Raw genomic sequence first — 15,307 nt, 5'->3', positions numbered from 1 at the left:
CATTCCTCCACGGGTGTCATTGCAATGCGCTCCCCCTTTTATAAAAAAGATTTCGTTGAGGGCCATATTTCAATAATCGCAGGCAGCTGGGAGGCTGTTGCCCTCAGGAAAAATATTCTGTGATATTCTCTTTACTATCCTAAAATGAAATATAGTCAACCTACACGCATCGTTTAAAAGCAAAACAAGACAAAAACCCACCCTGAATGTTCTCTTTTAGGAAAATAATAAGGAAAAATTCTTTATAACGAAATGCTGTGCATTTCAGTCAGTAAATGCTCTGGCAGTGTTACAGTAGGAGACATAGTGAAGTGGTCAAATGCTTGCACTTACCTATAACGAATAAGTTTGAATCTAAGAAAAGTAAGACAATTTGATTTAACGTTATAGTCTCTATTATATATATGTATACAATATGCATGCATATACTGTTTCTTTATATTTGACACTTCAAGCTATTTTTCATATGTAATCATTGCGTGCCGTATGGGTGACTCAGATACCATAAGCCACCATGCCGTTAGTGACGTGACGCTTCTGAAATATTGAACAACTCTTGATACAGTTCCAGGAAAAAGAGGGCAAAGTATAATTTTCCTTCCATTTACGTGATTGTTGCATTCTTGTAAAATTGTGATGCTCCATTTAGATCATGTAGAAAGTTCTTTTTGTGTATATGTGACAAGAGGCTGCATTCTAGGCTGCCTCACTTGACATAGGCATGGCAGGATCGCCCAGGGCCTTGCAGTCGGCCTGGCATTCAGACCCCCGCCAACCCATGCCACTAGTGCTCTCCATTCACTGTGACAAGCAAAAACACTCCCAGAAATTTCTCAAACCCTCCATAGGTGGCAGTACCAGCCTCACGGAGAACCACTGATCCATCTGTATGGAGCAGAAGCATTTCCATCCCTCATCCTTAAGAAACACAAATACGGTTAGATTGTTTGAAGGTGTTTAATTTGAACACTTTCCAGAATTATGTCTAACATTACAGGTTTCCCTGCTTCTCACCTTATTTTCAGAATGAGCATGACCCTGATCTGTCTCCCTGGATGGGGAAGCAGCCTCAGCTCACTGCCTTGAGTGGCCAGAGCTTGCACACGGGGAGGGTGTCCACGTGAGGGAGGAGGGTTTGTGACCTCTCAGAACACAGCACTAGTCTGCAGGCAGTCTTGTCCTAACCCTCACGCTCCACACAACACATAGAAAAGATCATGGAAGCCCTAGGCAAACAAATATCTCCATTGTGCACATGAGGAAACTGAGACCCAGAGAGGGAAAGAGACTTGGCCGAGTCACACAGCGAGTCAGAGACACTAATCAGGCTTAGAGTTGAAGAAGTTGGACCAAAGAATAGATAAAGCTTGGGGATTGGAAAGGACCTGAAGGAATATCCAGGCCACTGCTTTCGGGGTGAATCCCCTCCGCACCTGGACAGGTGACTAGGCTCCAGCCAGTGCTTGATCATCTTCAGAAAGGGGCAATTTAATATTTTTCTAAGCAGTTCATTCCACCGTGGGACTGTTCTAAATTTTACAGTATTCTTGGGTTGAGGCCCTCATCCCTGTATCTCATCCTCCTTTCCCTCCCCACCCCCCCCCCCCAGATGTGGTTGGCCCTCTTGGTCCCATGGGAGCTCTGTGTTCTCTGTAGACCCTCTGACAACACTTCAGGAGTTTCAACATTTCATCCAAGTCTCCTGAGCTTTCTTACCTCCAGGCTCTGCCATTGTACTTGACACTGAGATTATTGTGATGAGCAAGCCCAATGTGGTTCTTGTCCTTATGGAGCCTTTAGTGTAGTCGGAAGGCAAATACTGCACAGGCGTGGACACACAGGCTGAGGCTCAGTTCCCCGCTCCCTGTTCCAGCGCGGTGTAGTGGAAACGGCTTGGGTTCTGGAGCTGGCCACACCTGCACTGACCCTCTCCACAGCCACATGTGTGCCTGGCACTGTTTCCTTCACTCTCTGGGCCCGGTTTCCCCTATAAAACTCAAATGAGGAGTCTGCCGCGCCGGACTGTTGACAGATGAACACGAGATTGCGTATTAAATAAGATGGCTGTGAGCCCCCAGCGCTGTGACGCTCAGTCAGTTGTCGTTTCTTCTTCTTGCTCTTTTCCTTCCTCCAGTGTGACGTGTTGAAGCAACTTCTAGATAGTTAGAAAGGGCTTAGAGCTCAAAATAAAACGATTTATCAGAGTAAAATCACTCAGATTTATCCCTGCCGCTCTTAGATCTGCTGTTTGTTAGACAGCCATGGGGTCCTTTAAAAACTGGCAAAACACTAACAAGGCGTCCATGCTTATTTGGATTCAAGTTAAAGGCAAAAAGGTAAATGGTCTCTCAGATTAATTGTTGTATATTTAATGTTATGTTATAATACATATTGACTAATGTCACCATTGACCCATATCACCATGTCTTATATATTGACATTATAATCAGTCCACATTATTAATCTGAATGTATGTGAGCTCCTGTTGGTGTTCTCCAAATACTTTATAATTTTAAGTGTTCCTTGGCCATGCAAGTCTGGAAAATGCTGGACCAGAGAGGTTTATTTTAATCCCCATTTGATGGATGAAGATACTGATGCTATAGTGTAACAAATACCCAACTATTTCTTTTTCCTTTGCTTTTCTTTTCCTTTCTTTTTCTTTTTTTTTTTTTTTTTTGGTGAGGAAGATTCACCCTGAGCCAACATCTGTGCCAGCCTTCCTCTGTTTTGTATGTGGGTTGCTGCCACAGCATGGCTGACAAGTGGTGTAGGTCCGTGCTCAGGGTTCCCAACCTGAGAACCCAGGATGCTGAAGAGGAGTGTGCCGGACCCAAACCTATGCCACAGGGTCAGCCCCCTACTATTTCTTGCATATATCTCTCTCTGGCTGTTTATTTTACGGGATTGTATCCTGAAATCCTGAAATGCCGTCCTGTGGAGGTTGTAGAATAGCTGTCCTGTCCTGTCTTTATGGATCACAGGTGAGGTCTCCCCTGGAGAGGGGGGACTTTCCAATGTCAGTGTCAGGGCATCTCCTACAGCTAGGCAGGGGCTCTCTTAGCTGAGCCCCCAGGGAATCTGGGTGTGCTCCTAGGGCATGGGAAAACACTGTCTTCTGCCACCCAAGGGCACACTCAGAGCCCTCAGGCTGAGATGAGAGTATCTGCAAACAGAATTATCTAGTTGCATGCTCGTCTCTGTGTTTACTCCCCCTCTGCTCTCCCTGAGTTACTAGTAAAGACATCTAAAGGTTGGTTCCATCTGAGCCATGGAGCACTAAGGAAAGAGTTGGAGCCCATGCTTGCTTCAGAGCATTAAAGGGGATCAAACATCCCTCCTGTCCTCAGTCCATTGTGGTGGGGCCGGTGACTGGTGAGATATCCCCAGAGGGAAGTAGATGTGGGGGACAAGTCGGGAAGCCTGTTCCCACACAGACAGATGGCCGCCTCTGCCCCTCTCTGATTTATTAAGGAAGCAGGCGAGTTTCCTACAGCTGACCACCGAAGTTAAGTGACTGGTCAGAGGTCAGAAGAGGGCCCTGGGCTAACACCTCCTGTGAGCCCATCTGAGAGCTTAGCCAAAGGTCTTGTCCAGTGGCCCCCTGCTACCACTGAAATAAAGAGGGGAGGGAAACAGTGTTTATTTAAGGAAAAGTGTCTTATGGAGCCAGCCTTCAGCGGCACAGTGGGAGTTCCTTTGTAAAACTCAGCCCAGCTTGGCTTCCAACCAGCACGCTCATTTAGAACACCACGGAGCTTCACGGTGATCAAAGCCATGTAAAAGTAATTCCTTACATGTCAACACCTTCATGCTTCTCCTTGAAATTTAAACCAGTGGCCGAAAGGCAGCCTTGCGGGAGATCCTGTTCTCACTCTCCCGATGTAAATGAGGAGGCTAAGACTCGGTCCCGGGCTGGCACTTGGCTGCCCAGCCTGGTTCTCAGAGTGGATTGGTTTCTTGGTTTGTCAGCTTCCAGCCAGTGCTTCCTCTGTTGGAGATCGGAGCTCCCACCAGCACCACCGGCACTGCACGCTGTCCAGGCACACCCGGTCACCTGCAGCCAGGCAGACCCGGCCACAGGCCATGCCCGCGGTGCTCAGGGCAGCCAGTGTCCAGGTTCACGGCTCTGGTTCCAGAGTCATCTCAGACTCTCCTGCCTCACCCCGCAGCCGCTCTTCACTTTTCCTGCCCTCCTGACTTTTTGACTTGTCACTTCCTGTGTGATTCACGGGTCACCTGACTTCTCCGAACCTCAGATCTCTTATTTGTAACATTATTAAAAACAATATCACACACATACACAAATGATACTAAAGAACAAAACAAAAAAATACTTTTTAAACCAAAAAAAAAAAAAAACCAGCATCAGTGGGTTTCTCATGGCGTAGCTGTAAGGACTAAGTAAAATAACAATGTAAGGCAGATAGAATGTACTCATAAATAGTGGTTATGATTAAGTATTATTATTAATTACATTTTAAAGTATAAAGCTGAGAACGCTGAAAGATGATATGATTTAGCAGAAAACGTATGGCCTTTGGGAATTTGAACACACACCTGGGTTCGGATCCGGGCCCCCTCATGTGCAGACTGTCTGACCTTTGGGAAAGAACTTACCCTTTAAGTCTCAGCTGCCTCATCTGTGATGGGGGGTGATAGTAGTATTAGGTTGAACCGTGTGAAATTGCCAATATCTGTATGGCTGCTTTTGACCCATAAGAATAGCAATTTCATATGGCTCACGCTTTAATGCCTACCTCATACAACTGCTTATAAGAATTGACAATACTATGTGGGAAGTACCAGCTCAGAGCTTGTACTGCAGGCCTTCAGATCACTCAGGAAGCTATTGCAGTAATGGAAGTGAGAGACGCTGAGAGAAGAGGGCAGGAAGATGTGCTGAGAAGGAGAAGGGTCAGAATTTGTGACTGGATGCGGTGGGTGATGCGAGAGAAGGTAGAAGCCGGGGGGACTCGCAGATTTGGGGTTGGGGACGTGGGCAGGTGGTAGTCGTATTTACTGACTAGGGAACACAGGAGGAGCGGACTTGAGGAAAGAGACACTGGATTTAGTTTCGGCCAAGTCGAATTTATGATGCCTCTGGAGATGTCTAATTATGAGAGTCCGGAGCCCAAGAGAAAAGTGTGTGCCAGAGACGAGAATGGGGAGTCGGCGCATTCTGGGCTGACTTCAACCTAAGTCCTGGGAGTGGTTGAAATCACCCAGGATTAGCCTTGGAAGCAATGTTACCTGTGATCTCGGATAAGACGGAACGTCACTGAACAAAGTGAGACAGCAGGTTGGGTTCCATCTAGCATTTGCTGAGTCCTACTCCACGTGGCTCTGTGCTAGTGGGGACAGAGGGGCAGAGGAATCCAGAGGTGCAGGAATTATTTTCCCTGCTTTCAAGGAGTTAGCAGTTGAGTTAACTCAGCCTCGTTTCCGTGGGGTCTTGGAGTATGGGGAAGAACCTCTAGTTACAAAGTATAAAAATGAAAACGCTCTTACTCATCTTGGAGGATTAGATCACATGTATCCACATTGATGTGCCCAGCCCAGTGCCTGGCCCTGATCAATACTGCAAATGGCAATGCTGTTTTAGCCAAGAGAGCACTGGGAGGAAGGACTCTTGGTCTGAGTGTTGCAAACTATGACATTGATGTTCTTGCATTTTTTTAAAGTTCAGTGGTAAAGTTTGGCAAGAACGTAAGAGACATGAGGTGAGCCAAAGATCATTTAGCCAGTTTGTTAGCAGGAAACCCTCAGGATTGAGAAAAACGATTTTCGCTGGAAGGGGAGCTTCGTCAGCAATCGCGTGGGCGTTCTGGCCCGGGTGGCTGCGATGCCTGCTGGGATCTCAGTAGCAGACTGTGGGGAAGGAGGGAGGAGTGAGACCTGGGAGGCCAGGGAGACAAACCAGGCTGTGGGATGGACTCTGCTGGTGGCCCAGAGGAGGACAGGAAAGTGAGGCTGCCCTCCAAGGGACCAGGAGACAGCAGAGGGTCCAGAGACAGGCCGCCTCACTGAGGGGAGCACTGCAGGACAGCGTGGGCTGACGTTTGGACCCCAGCCAAGTAGGTCGAGATGAGCCTCAGTAGGGAAATCTGGAGGAGGATCAAGAAACCAAAGCAGAATAATAAAACATAAAGTAAAATGAAATAATAAAAACCAGTACCACGTTAAGTAGAAAGGCAAGATATTTAATCCTCACAGCAGCATAGGAACTAGACACTATTCTTCCTGTTTTACACGTGAGGACACTGAATGCAGGCAGGTAAAGTAGCTTGGCCAAGGTCATACAGCTAGGAAGCATCCAAGCTGAGATTTGAACCTGGGTCTGTCTGACTCCGAAGCCCATGCCTGTGCTCTGCTGCTCCCCATGGACGCTGGGATCCACGGACTGGGTGGTGGTAAAGGGGAGCCACTGCCTGGGGGCCCCCCTGCGCTCAGGGATCCCCAAGGCCCTTGGGATGTAGCTTCAGCCCTAGCAAGCCTGGTAGAGCCGACTCTACCAGAGGAACTAGGGAGAGCTGGGGAGAGGGCGAGGAGGCAGGGCTGACTGGCCTGGCTGGTGAGCCCGCCGTCCTCGTGCCCTCTCTCCCCTCACTTGGCTCCAGCAATAAGGGCATGGTGTTGCGAGAAGACCCGAGAGGAAAATGGACAGTCTCACGAAATGACTGGCTCCTTCCTATTGAGCAGGTTTTATAGTCCCAGGCGTCTTCTAGGGCAGCTTTTCTGATTGCTCACTAATGATGGATAGATTATGGCCCACAGAAGGTTGCACTCCACTGAAAGTGGGATCCATTAAATTGCATTAACAACAGGCTGGCTTGGGGGTAAAGCAGGCAGAGAGGCTCCTCTTGCTTCTCGGTCTTCCTGATCAGAAGCGCCAGCTTCCCTGAGCAGCCTGTGTGAAGCTGTGTCTGCCTCCTGGGTCAACATGAGAACATCTTCAAAAGGCATGGCCCCTGGGGTCCAGGGCTGCTGCTGCCGTTCCACCTCCGAGCTGGGTGACTGCAGGCTTCTTGCTTGACTCTCTGGGCCTCAATTTCCCCATTCTCCCTGGAACGGAGACTTGAAGATTAAATAAGGTGGTAGCTCTGAAAAGCATTAACATTTATTATAACAAATGTGTTGTTACTACTCAGAACGAGAAGGGAGTACTTATTTCCAAGGTCTCTTCTGAAAGACCTCTGCAGATGCCCGAATCAATTATGGCAGAAGGAACTTCGGGTCGGAAATCTGGAGATTTTATGTTTTAGTTCTGGCTCTGCCACTAGCTCTGTGGCCTTGGGCAAGTCTCCAGTTTCTTTGTTTATAAAATGTGTGTGAGTGTGTGTGTGTGTGTGTGTGTGAGATAATTCCTTCCTGGGCCTGGTGGGGCTGGGTGTGAAGATGCAAGGCTGTAGAGATTCCCTCTTCCTACACTGCTGGCCCCGGATAAGGCCAGGTGAGTCCTGTCAGCTTGGTTACGACTGTGCATTCCCACAACCATCTCCTTCCTTAGTTTGCTTGTTAGACAAAAGTTCCTGTTCTCCTTATCTACGTGTTAGTGGTTGCTAGAGGGGAAGGGCGTGCGGAGTGGGCGAAAGGGGTAAAGGGGCACATACGTACGATGACGGATAAAAACTAGACTATTGGTGGTGAACACGATGCTGTCTATACAGAAACCAAAATGTAATAGTATACGCCTGAAATTTATACAATGCTATAAGCCAATAAAATGATTTTTTCTTAAGTTCTTATATGTCAACTGCTTCGAGTTTTCCCAAAGAAGCTAGTTGTTATGGAAAGATCACAGATTTTTGAATCTGATCAACTTGGTTTCAAATTATAATTTCACTGCTCTTTAGCTGTGTGACCTTGGCTCTGGGACTCCACCTCTCTGAGCCTCTACTTCCTTGCAGGGTGGTTGTGAAGATTCACTAGGTCGTGGCTGCAAAGCACAGAGCATACAATATGTGTTCCACGAATGGCAGTTTTCCCTTTCCTCTTTTTTACTCCTTAAAATAATTTTGTTTCCATAGGAGAAGTTGGTTTATCTGGCAATCTGTCAAGTGGATATCTATTAACTCATGTTTCTGGGGCTCATAAATGCCATAGTAATCAATCTTCCTCATAATTTCATGTCTGAAAATATTTATTGAGCATCCGCTCTGCTAGGTACTGGGAATAGTGAGCAAAAAAAGGCGTGGTCTTCATTCTCAATGAGCACACGGTCAAATAGGAGAGACGTTACAACAATAGATGATAATAATAGCCCGCCATATGTTAGCCCCAGCACTTCACATTCTTAACTTTTGTAATCCTCACAACAATCTCACAGCAGAAGCTTTATTAGTACTCCCATTTTCCAGATGAGCAAGCTGAGACACAGAGAGGTAAGAGAATTGTGGAGGGTCACACAGCAAGTGAGTGGCAGCTGCGGTGGGCTTGCTAGCCCTGGAGGCAGTCTAGCTTCAGCGTCCCTGTTCTCAGCTCTCATAATATACTTAAATACATAGTGCTAATACAATGTAGCTCTAAACTCAGATACATATGTAGCTACATTCCAGTGTGATGGAGTCCAGTTGTAGAAAGGTTAGATGCTGCAGCCACAGGAGCGCCGGGGACCAGAGTGGCAGCGCTGCTTGGAGGGTTGTAGGCCCAGAAAGGATTCTCAGAGGGAACCTTTGAGCTGGGCCTTAGATGATGAGGAGGAATTCTGCAGGCAAAGAAGTGGGAACGAGGCCGATGGAGGCAAGGGGAAGCTTGTGTGAAGGCTAGCGGCATGAAAGAGGGACGGGGGAGGGAGGGGACGGAGGGAAGGGGCAGGAAATGAGGCTGTTGAGGAGGCTGAGGAGCTGCCGGCAAGGAGGGCCTTTTAAGCCATGCCAAGGAGCTGCACAGCAGTGGTCAGCTGCAACTCTTTGAGAGCAATTGATGTTATTTTTAAAAAATTGTTCAAGGAAATCTAGGATCCTCATCAGTGATGAAACAAACAAGAGGTTTGTGTGTGTGTGTTTTGCCACTAAGCTTTTCTTAAAAGCCAGGAAGTGGTGAGAAGGTTTGACCACACAGCGTCAGGTGCATCTTTCCACGAGCCCGCAGCTCCCCCACTAACCCTCGGGCTGAGAGGTTTGCTTGCCTGCCCTTCCTCCAGGATACTCACATCTGCGGTTCAAATCTGAGTCTCACCCCTACCAGACAGCAGCTCTTGTTTCTGCTAATCCTGGCAGAGTGACTGTATCAAAATTAATCATCTGTGCGAGATGCTGGACAACACGGCCTGTTCCGATGGACAGTAGGGGCCTTGAGGAATGAGGAGGTGAGGTCCCGAATGGGGTCTGTGGCTACAGGTGCTCAATTAATGTTCATTCAATAGAGTGAGCTCCTCATCTCCTGGCCCCCATCCCGGACCTGCTGCTCCTCCTGTATTCCCTAAGTCTGTAAATAGCACCATCCCCTCACTTTGCCAAAGCCCCCTCACCCTTCTCGTCTGCCTGGTCACCAGATGCGCCTGAATCTCCCTGTCTCCTTTCCCCATTTCAACCCCATTGCCACTGCCCCAGTTTGGGGTTTCAGGATGTTGGAGCCCCATATCTTCTTCATCTAGCCTCGTTCCTTTCCAACCACCCTCCTCGCGGGTGCCAGAGTGATGTGGGCGCCGTGTCATCCGTGAGTTGAAAATCCCCCAGCTGCTTACAGATCAAGTACAAAACCTGGCGTATTGTGGTCTTTTTGCTGCCCCAGCCTCTCATTCCCAGGTGGGCTCGTCTCCCTCTGCGTACTTTCCCTGGGTAAGCTGCCCCTCTGCGGCAGCTGCAGCCATCACTGGGGGCCAGATGACCCCAGACCTCTCTCCCAACCCCGCCCCCACCATTTCCAGATGACTGTAGAGCCTCTCCAGCTGTGTGCCTCTAGGTTCCTCAGGCTGGCTGGTCATCCTCCCCCAGCCTCCCCTAACCCTTTCTTCCTCTTCCTTATTCCCTGTGAATATAACCGCCATCCACCTAGACATTTGGAAGTTGTCCTATATGCTCCTGTCCCCCTCACCTAGTCACCCAGTTCTGTCGATTTTGCCTCTGAAATATTTCTCAAACCTGCCTCCTTGCCCGTCACCCCCGAGCCCTCCTGCCAGCCTCAGTTCCGCCTCTTCCTCTCTGCTCCCGACCGTCTACCTTCTCAGGTTCATCTTCCAGCAGCAGACCCAGCGATATTAATTAATTAATTAATTAAGTTGTTTCCTTCTCAAAACCCTTCAGTGACTCCCTATCTCTTCAGGGCATTGTCCAAATTCCCTAAAATGATATTCAAGGCCTTTCCCCATTAGGCCTTATCTCATACACAAGCTTGGTCTTCCTTTCTGCTTCCTCACATACGTCCCTCATTCACGGTGGACCTGGGCTCTGGAACCTCGCTGCCTGCATTCAAATCCCGGCTGCGTAACCTTTGGCAAGTCACTTAACATCTCTGGGCCCCTATTTCCTTGTCTGTAAAATAGTATTGTTGAGGATTAAGTGTGGTAAGACTAAAGTGTTTAGAACAGCGCCCAGGAGGTGAGTGCTGATGCTGTTACTGTCGTAACGTGGCCCCTGCGGACATCACTGGTGAGATTTCCAGTGCACTCCCCATGCCACCCGCTCTCTGTGCTCCAGCCATCTGAACTACTTGCGCTTCCCAGACATGTCCTGCTCTCCCCCGCCTTCATAGGACCCCTCCGCAGCAGCGCGTTACCTGCTGGGTCCCTCCTCTCGGCCTCGCCTGCTTACCTCCCACTCTGCCTCTTGATGGGTCCTTCAAGCCCTTCCGGTCTGGCCCTCGGTAACCTAACTGCCTCCTTCTGCACTGGCTCAGAGACCGGCCTGACCATTGGGAGCAGGCATTTGCCCTGGGTACGAGGCTCGGTCGCCGAGGCTGGGAGGGGCTGGTCCCTGCACCCTGTCCAGCCTGCGCTTTGTGACATCTGTCTGTCTACGCAGAGACTTGTTTCTGCTGAAGGTCTGCTGCCTGTGACACCAAGGGTCTGGGTTGCTAAGACTGGACGCAAAGCCGCCCGAGTGACAGAGGACTGCTCTGACTGGCTTTGACTTCCCTGGTATTGCAGACACAGTATTTCTTCAGATATTGTCCTCTTCCCTGCCCCTCGCTGCTAATAATGTTTCATGGCTTGGTATTCCAGGTGCTGAATTTCCCTCTCAAAATACTTTAGCTTGCTTCCCCCGATGCCCAGCCGACGTCCCCAGGGGCATCATAAATCTCCAGTCCGGGTCTCCCGCTCTTGTGGATCGTCCCGGTGCGCTGAGCGCAGCAGGCGGCGTGAACTCCCCGCTGATTAATGCCGCTCGCGTGTCTGTGACACAGCCTTCACCTGTGGTGATGTCCACATAAATCACGGTTTAGAACCCGTGAGCTGGCAAGAGCCACGGCCCTGAGTGTGACCCTTTTATTTTATGGGTGAGTACAACCAGGTCCGGGGGTTAGGTGACTTTCTCCAGGCCACGCGGTCGGAAATTACCTGACTCAATTGGTTCTAGAATCCAGATTTTTTGTTTTCCACTTCACTCCTCTTTCTAACTCACCAAAAGCTATTTCTTTTTTTTTTTAATTAAAAATATTTTTTTTAGCTTAAAAATAATTGTGGTAAAATACGCATAACAAAATTTACCATCTTAACCATTTTTGTGTCCAATTCAGTAGCGTTAAGTGCCTTCACGCTGTTGTGCAACCGCCACCACCATCCATCTCTAGAACCTTTTCACCTTCCCCAACTCCAACTGTCCCCATCAGACACTGACTCCCCGTTTCTCCCTCCCCCAGACTCTGGTAACCACCATTCTATTTTCTGTCTTTGGGAATTTGACTACTCCAGGTACCTCGTATAAGTGGAACCATACAGTATTTGTCCTTTTCTGTGATGGCTTATTTCACTTAGCATAAGGTCCTCAAGGTTCATCCATGTTGTAGCATGAGTAGAATCTCCTTCCTTTTTACGGCTGAATAATATTCCATTGTGTGGCTATACCACATTTAGTTTATCCACTCATCTATCAGTGGACACTTGGCCGCTCCCATCTTTTTGCTATTGTGTGCAATGCTGCTGTGAACATGTGTGTACAACTGTCTGTTCACCAAAAGCTGTGCCTTATGAAAATCTTTATATTTAGAGGCACTTGCTGCTGCCTACTGTTACTACTTATATATTTTTTTCTATTGTAAAGTTTGGAAAATACAAAAAATACAATGGAGAATATATAAAGTCGCTGACTTTTTTGTGGTATATATTTCCAGGATTTCATATTCATGTTGCCCATAATTTTAAAAGTTTTTTACAGACTGAGAATTTTGACAGGTAGGCCAATCTGTGTAATAGGGAGGACACTTGAAATATACTTAAGTTAAAAAATATTTAAGACAAGGGTCGGCCTGGTGGCACAGCAGTTAAGTGTACACGTTCCGCTTCGGTGGCCTGGGGTTTGCCGGATTGGATCCTGGGTGCGGACATGGCACTGCTTGGCACACCATGCTGTGGTAGGTGTCCCACATAGAAAGTAGAGGAAGATGGGCACGGATGTTAGCTCAGGGCCAGTCTTCCTCAGCAAAAAGAGGAGGATTGGCAGCAGTTAGCTCAGGGCTAATCTTCCTCAAAAAAAAAAAAATTTAAGACAGAGAGTGTGAAAACTGAGTGTGAGCTTGGCCAACCCTGGCATTTTAGAGATGAGTTCGTTCGAAGTATGAGCTTACCTTAACAGTGCTACCAAGGGAACTCTTTGTACTGGTGCCTCTCTAAGACCGTGGTAACATCTTAATAGAGTGTCTAACTGCTAAGAAGAGTTGGAATTTTGAACGGGGGTCTTTTCCAGTCACACTTCTCAAATATCCACTAGGGGGCAGTAAAAGACACATAAATTTTTCAATGGGGCTCTGAGTGCTGAGCAATCAGGCCAGCATATCCTCGCTGTCTGTCTTCAGCCATCCGTGCTTACCGTCACACAATAATGGATTTCACGGCCAACAGCGGGTTTGGGGAAGACTGGAGCTACCGTCCTCTGTAGCCTAAGTGCTGGTCTTCCTCATGTTCACGTTAACATCAACGCATGAAACGTCATTCAACATGTTGGTCCCAGATTGTGTTTTTATTTAATTCTCACTAGTTCAGTGATTCTCGAAGAGTGAACATCAGAATCACCCATGGTGCCTTTTCCAAAATGCACAGGCCCAGGTCTCGTCCCAGATCTATTAAGTCAGAATTTCTGGGGCTGGGGCCTAGATATATAGACTCTATTTAGATTCTGGTCCGTGACTTCTTGCTGAGAATCAATGCATTGGTTCTTAACTTTAATAACTTTAACAACTCGGGGGAAAGGGTCACCCTCGAGTAAAACCTCAGAGGAGAGAGAATATGAATTCCAGGAAATCTTTTTCTGTTTGAGAAATGAAAGTCGCTGCTGAGTCTGCCGGCTTTGGGAAGCACATTCGGCACAGCCATGAGGCTTTCCCGCAGATTGTGCCTGTATCGTAACAAGCCAGGAACCCGGACAGGAAATCTAGACCTGGGGGCCATCCTGGCAAACTCCGGACCCGCAGTTAGGGATCCACGAAGGCCATGCTCAGGGGCCAGGCTCTTCAGGGTGAGGCCAGAGCTCAGATACCAATACTGTCTGCTATATTGAGAGAATCTTTCCTGCAGTATTCAGGGAAAAGAGACCTTTCATTTTATCTTATCAGAGGTAAAAATGACACAGAGAACCTGAGATCAAAAGACCTCTGTTCTCATCCTAACCATACCTCTAGCCAGTTATGAGACGCGAGGCAAGTAATGTCACCTTTCTGAGTCTCAGCTTCCCCCTTTGACTTACGAGAGGATTGGATGACGTTGATCTCCAAAAATCCTTCCCGTTGTAAAAACGCAATGATTCTATTGGTATTAATAATCTTGATTTGTATGGTACTACTCTGGCAAAGAGCAGAAGAAATATTCAGTAATGCAATGAATGACAGAGACTATTGACCATGTAGTTTAATTTATTTAAGACATATACACTGAATTCAAAGGAGAAAATATTGCTCCAGATAATGTATTGGACTGTTAGTATCTTTAGCATAGCAAAAGCTTTCCAGAGGGAAAAATTACCTATCAGTGCAAACCTGACATTTTTCACTTCCTGATCCGTAACTGCCATTTCTCCAGCTCGCTTCTATTTACTGTAAAGGGCCAAATGTATGAATGCCGTGGGTGAATATTAAATAGCTACATAAACATCAAGGTCACAGTTGCAAGCAAGGCTCTGTGGAGGTCCCTGGGAGGCTTGCATTGATCTCTTGTGAAGTTCCATTCTCGAATCCTGCTGACAAGGGGAAACAATTGATGTGGACCATTATTAAGGCTTTAAGTGTTTCTCCATCGTTAAAGATCTTTTACAAGCCCGGAGTAACTGATAGTGCCCAGGGAATTGGCAAAAGCTTCACTTAGAAATATAGGCTGGTCAGAGAGATCAGTAAAACCCAGAGTGTGGATGTTCTGGGTTGGGCACTGCTCTGAGTTACAGAGTTCAGAATGGAAGGAAGGAAGGCCTGTCCTCCTGCTCTTTCACACCAGAAGCTGCAGAGAGAGTGGTTGCCTCTTTCAAATCCACCTTTAAATTTCCTCGAGCTCCCCTCCCCCTGTGGAAACCTCCTCTCCTGCCATTCAATCCATCTGTTCTCCATAGCTGCATGAAGGATCTGACAAGTGTCTGGGGGGATTGGGCACGTATGAATTATGCAGACCCAGAGACCCAGACTGACTGTCTGGACTGGGCAAGTGCCCCGGATAATTGTGTGAGTGTCCTGCTGACCTGGAGCTGGGAGGAGAGCAAATATTATGGATGACAGAATCTAGTCTCAAAAAAGTCTCAACAGACAGAAGGACTGGCCAAGTCTGCTAGATGAATCTCATGAGAGATATTAAGATAAAACCAACATTTCCTGTGTCCTAGCTCTGTGTTAGGTACCGTGCTTGGCTTTCTGCACATTTCGGTTTATTTCTTCTTTACGATGACTCAGTGAGGGTGGGTTTTTATATCTCCACTTTTAAGATGAGGAAACTGCCACGTGCTAGTCCAGAGGAAGACACAGGCCCTATAGAGCCCTTATCTAGATTCTAATCCAAATTCTGGCCTCAGTGAGCCAACAGGTTACTTCACGTAAAAAATAGCACTAAGCCAGGCTTGATGGCTGCCTTTTATGAGACAGCTTCTGTGTGCTTAGCCCTGTGCATTTGTTATCTCATTTGGCCCTCAGAACCATCTCACTCCTATTTTACAGATAAGGAAGGCACAGATAA

At 47.6% G+C, this 15,307-nt stretch overlaps 1 protein-coding gene across 8 annotated transcripts in view; it reads left to right on the top strand.

The window, feature by feature from the left end:
- The window catches only part of TTLL11 (tubulin tyrosine ligase like 11), a 227,450-nt gene that overhangs the window by 71,276 nt on the left and 140,867 nt on the right, over positions 1-15,307 (top strand). The window lies entirely within an intron of this gene.

The sequence above is a fragment of the Equus caballus genome, chromosome 25 (assembly GCF_041296265.1).
Source record: "Equus caballus isolate H_3958 breed thoroughbred chromosome 25, TB-T2T, whole genome shotgun sequence".
Lineage (NCBI taxonomy): Eukaryota > Metazoa > Chordata > Mammalia > Perissodactyla > Equidae > Equus > Equus caballus.
This window is presented reverse-complemented; position numbering and strand designations above follow the sequence as displayed.